At 43.8% G+C, this 10,576-nt stretch overlaps 1 long non-coding RNA gene across 1 annotated transcript in view; it reads right to left on the reverse strand.

The window, feature by feature from the left end:
• Positions 1–10,147, reverse strand: part of LOC143807373 (uncharacterized) — a 51,490-nt gene extending 41,343 nt beyond the window's left edge. Inside the window, exons 1-2 of the long non-coding RNA XR_013221716.1 lie at positions 10,112–10,147; positions 5,307–5,360 (exon numbers count right to left, since the gene is read on the reverse strand). This is a non-coding gene — a long non-coding RNA (uncharacterized LOC143807373). The remainder of the gene's footprint in view (positions 1–5,306; positions 5,361–10,111) is intronic.
• Between the last annotated feature and the right edge of the window lie 429 nt (positions 10,148–10,576).

Consider the following 10,576-nt stretch of genomic DNA (forward strand, 5'->3'; position numbering starts at 1 on the left):
TGTATCTGTAGGCAATGCATTTGTGCCAACGGTGGGAACAAGACGGGGAGGGAAATGATTATGTCCCCTGATAGACAGGGCCATTATTAATGAGGCACAGCTGAGAAAGACCTTAGCCGCGGTCTGGCCCACTCACAAACTAGTAATTGTGTTGGGTGTTGACTGCTTCGCCTCTCAGCCCTTTGTCATATACAAAGATCGCCATTGTGCCTTACATTTGTTGGCAGCGGCTGACCTGACCAAGAGAACAGAGGGAGGTGGAGAGAAATATTAATACTAGGAAACAAGAGGGTGAAGAGGGTTTTTTTTTTTTTAAACAGATTAAACTCAACACCAATTTACCAGGAGCGGATAATCCCACTGATCAGTAAATATCAGCAACCTCTATGGGCTTTTCACATTAAGACGGTCTAAGAGATTCTGCCCTTTGCCCATTGTTGGCTATTCTTTCCGAATGTCCGTGAAATTCTAATCCCTCTCCTGCTCAGGATCAGCCATCGTCTCTGACAACTTACAACTGACCGGTGTCCCCGGCAGGACGCACACGAGGGTATGACCGAGACCAGACACTATCTATGGGAATTTGGAGGATACCGTCCGGCTCTGACATATTATCTCCTATTTTGGTTCAGTTTTATGTTTGATACTTATCTAAGTATTGTCTGGTGTATCTAAGCCTGCCAAGTGTGATACTATGTGTATCTAAGCCCATATCATGTCTGATGAACTGGTGTGTTTAAACCTATAATGTGTGATGCTGAACTGATGCATCTAAGCCTATTAAGTGTGATATTGCTTGTTAAACTGGAGTATCTAAGCCTATAAAGTATGATACTGCCTGTTGAGCTGGTGTAACTAATCCTATAAAGTGTGATACTGTCTGTTGAGCTGGAGTATCATCTAAGCCTCTCAAGCGTGATACTGTCTGTTGAGCTGGAGCATCATCTAAGCCTCTCAAGGGTGATACTGTCTGTTGAGTTGGTGTATCTAAGCCTATAAAGTGTGATACTGTCTGTTGAGCTGGAGTATCTAATCCTATCATGTGCAATACTGTCTGTTGAGCTGGTGTATCTAAGCATATCATGTGCGATACTGTCTGTTGAGCTGGTGTATCTAAGCCTATGAAGTGTGATACTGTCTGTTCAGCTGATGTTTCTAAGCCTATCAAGTGTGATACTGTCTGTTGAGCTGGAGTATCTAAGCCTACCATGTGCGATACTGTCTGTTGAGCTTGTGTACCTCAGTCTATTAGATGTGATATTGTGTGTTAACCTTTCTATCTAAGCCTTACAAAGAGGATAATGTCGGCTCAACTGGTGTATCTAAACCTATTACTTGTGATACTGTTTTCTGAGCTGGTGTATCTGAGCCTATTATGTGTGATATTGTGCTGTTGAGGCTGTGTATCTGAGCTTATCACGTTTAAGGCTTAGCTATGTGATACTGTACTGCAGAGCTGCTGTATCCAAGCCTATCATGTCTTATAAGCTTGTGTATCTAAGGGTACCGTCTCACATAACGATTTACCAACGATCACGACCAGCGATACGACCTGGCCGTGATCGTTGGTAAGTGGTTGTGTGGTCACTGGGGAGCTGTCACACAGTCAGCTCTCCAGCGACCAACGATGCCGAAGTCCCCGGGTAACCAGGGTAAACATCGGGTTACTAAGTGCAGGGCCGCGCTTAGTAACCCGATGTTTACCGTGGTTACCAGCGTAAAAGTAAAAAAAAACAAACAGTACATACTCACATTCCGGTGTCTGTCCCCCGGCGTTCTGCTTCTCTCCACTGTGTCTGCGCCAGCCGGAAAACACAGCGGTGACGTCACAGCTGTGCTCGCTTTCCGGCTGGCCGGCGCTCACAGTGCAGAGAAGCAGAACGCCGGGGGACAGACACCGGAATGTAAGTATGTACTGTTTTTTTTTTTTACTTTTACGCTGGTAACCACGGTAAACATCGGGTTACTAAGCGCGGCCCTGCGCTTAGTAACCCGATGTTTACCCTGGTTACAAGCGAACGCATTGCTGGATCGCTGTCACACACAACGATCCAGCGATGACAGCGGGAGATACAGCGACGAAATAAAGTTTCAAACGATCTGCTACGATGTACGATTCTCAGCAGGATCCCTGATCGCTGCTGCGTGTCAGACACAGCGATATCGTATGGATATCGCTGGAACGTCACGGATCGTACCGTCGTAGCGACAAAAGTGCCACTGTGAGACGGTACCCTAAGTCTACTTTGTGTGAGTTTATCATGTGAAATACATCAGTGAAATATGCCTATAGGACTGCAATGGGCAACTCTGCTTTTACCAGACTTTCCCTTTAAGATGCCCATAGATGTTAATCGATAGTCCACTGGTTCACATATCAATGAGATTCATTTGGTCAACGCATCCAAAAAACAAATCAGAATGGCAGCCATTGAAATAGTTTTCAGTAGACTATTAGATTACAAAAAAAGGTGACTTTCCACCAAGAAATGCCGATTCTTCAGTGAGCAATAAGCCAAAGAAAAAAGTGAACTGGCCAAAATTTAAAAACAGCCATTTTTTGGGGGGAAATTCTTCATGGCTAATTGGTCATATAGTCTAGCCTTGTAAGTCTTTTCCATCTTTCCCACGTGTCAGAATAAAGAGAAAGGGTATTCTTAAGACTAATATATAGGCACTATATGGTGGCCCGATTCTAACATATCGGGTATTCTAGAATATGTATGTAGTTTATTTATGAAGTTTTCAGAATAATGCAATTTATACACAGGATTCGGCCGGCCGCGACCAATTAGCCAAGTGTGGTTCAAATTCCGCGCCAATTCGCGGGCGGACTGCGCCTGTCGCTGATTGGTCATGCCCAGCCGCGAACAATCAGTGAAGCCAGGGCCGGCTCCAGGTTTTTGAGGGCCCCGGGCGAAAAAGTCTCAGTGGGCCCCTTTCTTTAACACATACCACGATTCATGATGCAAAGATACAGCAGAGAATATAACACAGCCCTCGCAGTATATAACACAGCCACGTAGTATATAGCACAGCCCACGTAGTACATAGCACAGGCCACATAGTAATTAGCACAGACACGTAGTATATTGCCCAGCCACGTGGTATATTGCCCAGCGATGTAGTATATTGCCCAGCGACGTAGTATATTGCCCAGCGACGTAGTATATTGCCCAGCGACGTAGTATATTGCCCAGCCACGTAGTATATAGCACAGATATGTAGTATATAACACAGCCCACGCAGTATCTAACACAGCCCACGTAGTATATAGCAATGTGGGCACCATATCTCTGTTAAAAAATTAAAATAAATAAAAAATAAAAAATAGTTATATACTCACCCTCCATCGGCCCGGCCCGGATCCAGCAGAATAAAACCATTTAAAAAAGGCCTGAATACAGGACCAATAACTATCACCCCTATATATATAATACATGATACAACATAACCATAGTATAAGTTACAAATACCAATCAATATCAATAATGTACTTGGTTAAATGAATACAAATATACAATGTCTCCTGTTCATGGGTCTAGTATCTCAAATGACACAAAGATATAATAACAGAATGTTACAAATGGAAAAAAGAGAGACTGAATAATGGCGCACAATACACTGTAACCATATATACACATTATAATGACCCCATATGCTAAGCATGTTGGTCTGCAGTGTTATATAGGCATGCTCAATACCCAAACAGTAATAGCACCGATATTCCTATCACAATATATGCTTAGACTGTATGCTTAAACCCCAACCAGGTATATAGCAAGCCACCCACAATAATTTGGTCTAACAAGGAGAAGGGTGCGCTGCAAATGGAGGACAATGAGCTCACAGGTTTGAACGAGATGGAACAAAAGTGCCAAAAGTAAAAGATACAGCACCGGTGCTGAAAAATACTGCAGGTAAAGGTACCCAGAGGAAACAAGAGACAGGATAAGGGGTGAGGCAGAAGCCCCACGCGTATCGCTGCGGCTGCAGCTTCATCAGAGGAAGTGACGAAGGCCTTTTTTAAATGGTTTTATTCTGTGTTTGTCTTTTTGAGGTGTAATTAAAGTTTTTTTATTTTTTGTACTATTCATGGGTGTGCATACCATTATTAGTCTAGTCTTTTCTCTTTTGTGCCTTACCCTCTGGCAAACATGACTTAATACTTGGTGGCAAAACCCTTGTTGGCAAGCACAGCAGTCAGATGTTTTTTGTAGTTGATGATGAGGTTTGCGCACATGTCAGGAGGAATTTTGGTTCACTCCTCTTTGCAGATCATATCTAAATTATTAAGATTTTGAGGCTGTCGCTTGGCAACTTGGAGCCTCAACTCCCTCCATGAGTTTTCTATGGGATTAAGGTCTGGAGACTGGCTAGGCCACTCCATGACTTTAATGTGCTTCTTTTAGAGCCATTCCTTTGTTGCCTTGGCTGTATGTTTTGGGTCCCTGTCTTGCTGGAAGACCCAGCCGTGACCCATTTTTAATGTCCTGGCGGAGGGAAGAAGATTGTCACTCAGGATTTTACGGTACATGGCTCCATCCATTCTCCCATTGATGTCGTGAAGTACTCCTGTGCCCTTAGCAGAGAAACACCCCCAAAACATAATGTTTCCACCTCCATGGTTGACAGTGGGGTAGGTGTTCTTTGGGTCATAGGCAGCATTTCTCTTCCTCTAAACACGGCGAGTTGAGTTAATGCCAAAGACCTCAATTCTTGTCTCATCTGACCACAGCACCTTCTCCCAGTCACTCAAAGAATCATCCAGGTGTTCATTGGCAAACTTCAGACGGGCCTGCCCATGTGTCTTCTTAAGCAGGGGGAACTTTCGGGCACTGCAGGATTTTAAACCTTTACGGCGTAATGTGTTACCAATGGTTTTCTTGGTGACTGTGGTCTAGCTGCCTTGAGATCATTAACAAGTTCCCCCGTGTAGTATAAGGCTGATCTCTCACCTTCCTCATGATCAAGGATACCCCATGAGGTGAGATTTAGCATGGTGCCCCAGATCGATGTCAATTGACAGTCATTTTGTATTTCTTCCATTTTCTTACTATTGAACCAACAGTTGCCTCATTCTCACCCAGCATCTTACTTATGGTTTTGTAGCCCATTCCAGCTTTGTGCAGGTCTATGATCTTGTTCTTGACATCCTTATAAAGCTCTTTGGTCTTGCCCATGTTGTAGAGGTTAGAGTCTGACTGATTAATTGAGTCTGTGGACAGGAGTCTTTTATAAAGGTAACTATGTAAGACAGTTGTCTTTAATGCAGGTAACAAGTTAATTAGGAGCGTCTAACTGACCTGTAGGAGCCAGAACTCTTAGTGGTTGGTAGGGGATCAAACACCTATTTCTCACTGCAAAATGAAAATACATTTATATAATTTATACAATGTGATTTTCTGGATTTTATTTTTGATATTCTATCTCTCAATCTTAAAATTAACATACCCATAAAATGATAGACTGTTCATGTCCTTGTCGGTTGGAAAACTTACAAAATCAGCAAGGGATCAAATACTTCTTTCCCCCACTGTATATACTGTATATTGTTTGTGTTTAAATATTTGTGGATATATACAACATGAGTATATATACTGTATATATACCGCATATACATATGCACACACACACACACACACACACACACACACACACACACACACACACACACACACACACACACACACACACACACACACACACACACACACACACACACGTGCAATATATTGCAGGGTGCAATATATATATATTGCAGGGTTTCTACTCACTCGGTTGCATTTGAGGTAGGCACAGGAAGCAGTTTCAGTAAAAATGTCAAGCTTGGTTTATTAAGACAGCCTTTTCCGGCACAAAACACAAAATAAATAGGACTATACAGTATACAGTATTGCGAGTTCGTCCGCTTGGATTAGTGTCCAGTTCTTGAGTACTCAGCAAGGACCAACACACTGGAGGTCTACGCACCTCCAGTCACAGACATTGAATGAGACAACTTGTCTCCATTTTATTTTCCACATCACGCCCCTGGAGTGGGGATATGTGAGCAGCCAGTGCCACCCATCTCTATGACTGCTTGTAAACCCGGACCTGATATGCCCTATTAACTCTTTCAGCAATATGTGTGCTAGAGCCTGCTTTCTCGTGCTTACATCACGGAATCTACCAACCTCCGGGATACATATCTCCCCTTAAGGCCCTGTCTGGCGGCCATCTTACATACCCCCTCTGCCCAAAGCTGGGGGGCAGGGCATCTTCCTCCATCAAACAGTGGAGCCTCGACAGTTCATCAGCATTGCCCTGCAGTTCTCTGGGCATATGATCTATATGGAAGCTAAAATCCTGAAGTGCTAGGAACCACCTGATCACCCGGGCTTTGTTTGTCTTCTTCTACCTTATCTATCTCAGCACGGCATGTTCTGACACTAGCCTAATTTTCCTGCCTAAGAGGTAGTACCTTAGATTGTCCAAATCCCACTTGATGGCAAACATTCCTTCTCAACCATGGAGTAATTCTTTTCGCAGAATGACAACTTCTGACATAGATACATCTTGGGGTGTTTTCCTTGTTCGCCTCTTGTGATAAGACAATGACCAGCACAACATCTGATGTGTCCGCTTGGACCACAAACTCCTTAGAGAAATCCGGTGCCACCAACACTGGCTGTTTAAACAATGCTAGCTTCAGTTCCTGGAACAACGTCTCAGCTTCTGGAGACCACATAGCCATAGCGAACTTTGTCCCTTTAAAGAGGTCCGTCAAATGGGCGGCTATCATGGCGAAGTTAGGGATGAACCGGCGATAGTAGCCCACAATGCCCAGGACCTGCTTCTTTGAGAGAGGTTGTGGCCAACTCTGGCTCACATCAACATTATTTATTTGGCGCTTTATTTACGCCCTGTCTATGACATAGACAAAAAGAGAAATGATCCAGCTGGAGGTGGAGGCAGTTCAAACTTTGTGAAACTTTATTAGACAACTAAACCGATAAATAGTTCTTCAAAATGAAAAATCTTTACATAGCAAACACCTGGCACACCAGTGAGGAGGATCAACGCGTTTCAACTATGAAGTCTTACTCATGATCATTTCTCTTTTTGTCTTCATTTGCTGTGGGCGCTCACCCTGAACCGTGCTGGGCGTTGGCAGGTCTGGGGATTTCGTCCAAGACCGGTAAGCTGACTATATTCCTTTTTTCTTTTGTTATTCACTGTCTATGACATAGCCCAAGTATTTAGCTTCCTCCATGCCCATGCAGCAATTCTTCGGATTTATGGAAATCCCAGCCTTCCATAGAGCATCAAGTATCGCCTGGACTTTGCTCAGATGACTTCCCCAATCCTGGCTGAAGATTACAATGTCAACCAGGTAAGCCGCTGCATACTTATTTCTAGGGAGCTAGGATCCAGTCCATGGCTCTCTGGAAGGTGGCCGTGCCTCCTTGCAACCCAAACGGCATCCTTGTGTACTGAAAACAACAACCTGGCTTTGATAAGGCCTTGTTCTCCTTGGCATCTTGGGACATGGGAATTTTCCAATAGCCTTTTATGAGGTCAAGGGTGGCAATGTACCTAGACTGCCCTAGCCTTTCAATCAGTTCATTGACACGGGGCTTTGGATATGTATCGAACTTAGAGACCTCATTTGGCTTCCTATAGTCATTGCAAAACTGCCATTCTCCAACCTTGTCAACTACTTCATAGCAGCCCTGCCACCTGGCCAGAAACTTGCTCTCCACAGTAGGCACCAGCACAAGTACTCGATCCCCAGAATTCAAGGGTCTCACCCTCGCCGATCTATTGTACACCCTCGACTGTGCCTCTTGTGCTTTGAGGAGGTGTTCTTTCACAATAGGCATCATCTCGACAATTCTCTCTTGTGTCTGGGCCACATGTTCAATTACACTCCTGTAAGGTGTAGTCTCTGCTTCCCAGTTCTCCTCGGTACATCCAGGTGTCCAGGAGCATGTTGGCCATATAACAGTTCAAAATGGGAGAAACCAGTAGAGGCCTGTGGGACTTCACTGATGGAGAATAAAAGGTATGGCAGTAGGCAGTCCAAGTCTCGTCCATCCTTCTATATGATCTTCGCTAACACAGCCTTTAAGGTTTTATTACACCTTTCTACCAAGCCGTCTGTCTAGGGATGGTGGACTGAGATCCTGAGTTGTGTGATTTTCAGGGTTTTGCACAACTCTCTCATCACCTTTGACATGAACGGAGTCTCTTGGTCCTTTGGGATCTCCTTAGTCAACCCTGTTTTGGAAAAGATATGAACCAACTTCTGGGCTATACAATTGGCGGATGAGTTTCGTAGTGGTACAATCTTTGGATACTGTGCTTCATAGTTCAAGGATATACTGATTTTCTCTGGTGAACTTGACCAGGATCACACTACATCCATGAATATGCGATCAAATGGAACTTCAATGATGGGCAATGGCACTAAGGGGCTACGGAAGTTTGCCACTGGGAAGGTCAGCTGGCTGGTGGGACAGAACCTAAAATAGTTCAAGATTTTTAGGTGACAGTGGAGTCTCTGGAGGATCCGCTCCTGTGCTGAGGAGGAAGATACAGGTTGCAGCCACTTTTGAACCAGTTGTAGGAAGTTGAACAATGAGACCAGGGAGGTTTGCCACTGCATTAGGCCCAGTGGTGCACCCATTGTGCCTTGACAGTCAGAGTCACTCCTAAGCTTGCCAAGATCTCAGTCTTCAACTTGGTGTACTCTTTGGCGCCCTGCAAGGCCAGGTCATAAGAGGCCTTCTACAGTTACCATGTTAGGTATGGCACCAGAACCTCCACTCAATGCTCCGGAAGCAATTTCTCCCATTCCGCCACCCTTTAAAAAACCATCAGGAACGTCTTGACGTCATCACCTGATGTCGTCTTTTGCAACTCCCTTCTTTCCGTCTTCCTCACTTGTGAGTCATCACTTTGACTTAGGGGTGAGGCTATTGCCCTGTCACAGACCGCCTCGGCTAGGAGTTTCATCTGCTGCCTGTGCTGCTGCTGTTGCTGCTGCAATAGTTGTTGCTGCTAGAGATTAGCCTGCACCAGTTGCTTTATGAACTCCTCCATGTTGTCGTCTTTGGCTCCTGCAGTGATTTTTACCCAGGAAATGCGGTATCTTTGAGGCAGTTACACTGCCCGCTCAGGATTCGCGCCCGTGCTTCTTGTACCAATTGTAGGGTTTCTACTCAGTTGCATTTGAGGTAGGCAATAAAATTTATTTATTGCAAAATAAATCTTGCCAAATCAGACAAGGTGATTTTCTGGATATGTTTTCTCATTTTGACTCTCAGAATTGTGGTCTACCTATGATGTCAATTACAGGCCTCTCTCATCTTTTTAAATGGGAGAACTTGCACAATTGGTGACTGACTAAATACTTTTTTCCCCACTGTATATGTTTATATGTGTTACCCTGACGAAGGCACTCCAAAAAAGCAAGTAGGGGTGGACACATGTCACTACAGACTGCAGCATTCACATACCAAGTTAATACAGTTTTTACTTGATTCCAACTATAGTTATGTCATTCATGATTGTATGTGACATATGTGAATAGAAGGATTTCATGCACCAGCACTTTACTATGAGTTACATTTTATCCATTTTCTAAGTACTTTATTGCATATGCACTTTACTAATATGATTGTACCCAGGATTGTCATAGCCCACACCTTCCTACTCACTCACAGTGTTTTAGATTTATGTGTATACAATGCTATATCTATTTTGCTTCATGACTCTGTAGAACTATTGTGGAATCTCATAATTAAGTATATACCATGTGACGTAATCTCTACATGTCACAAATATGATTTATGTTTGATATTTTAGTGATTTTTGTGCAGCAATATGTTCTAATGCTATAGACATACACTGATTTTGCTATTTCTCAGTGTACTATATTTTGATATTTTGCACCCTCTTTTAATATCAGGGCATCACCACTGCATATCTATGCATGAAATAGTAAATTATTTACTCTATCATTATTAACCTCCATCTCTGTTCTTTTTTCTTCTCTCTATATATTAATATATGTATACAGACACATCTATATGTTTATGTCTGTATTTACAGTTTATCCCCTCACCTCTTCGCAGCATTGATCTCATTTCCCAGACCCCCGCTGTGGCTTGTCTACTGTAAGGTTGCTATGTGACGCCCTCAGTATGCCGTCGCTATGCAGAGGGTGTGGAAATCCTAAGTAGGCCCATCTGGAGCAAAGGCATAGGCCCTGTCCCAGAAGACTAGGCCGAACTTGGCCTCTGTGATGGAAGCAGGGCCTGGGAACGTCTCACCCAGCTTGCTCTGGTTCACGGGCACCTGACAAAATAAAAGTCTGGGGGTATTTTACTCAATTCTCTGTTCAGCTCGGGGCTTTCAGATGGGCCGGATTCCTCTCTGCATACTGATCTGCCTTCTATTCTGTTCCTGACAAGGGTAGACATAAATAAATTACTACCAGCCTGCGACTGCAGATCAATCTGTCCTCTAGATCCTATTCATCTCTAGACAGCCCCCATTATCCCGACGATTAAAGCTTCTAGAGAAACTT

The sequence above is a fragment of the Ranitomeya variabilis genome, chromosome 1, assembly GCF_051348905.1.
Source record: "Ranitomeya variabilis isolate aRanVar5 chromosome 1, aRanVar5.hap1, whole genome shotgun sequence".
Taxonomy (NCBI): domain Eukaryota; kingdom Metazoa; phylum Chordata; class Amphibia; order Anura; family Dendrobatidae; genus Ranitomeya; species Ranitomeya variabilis.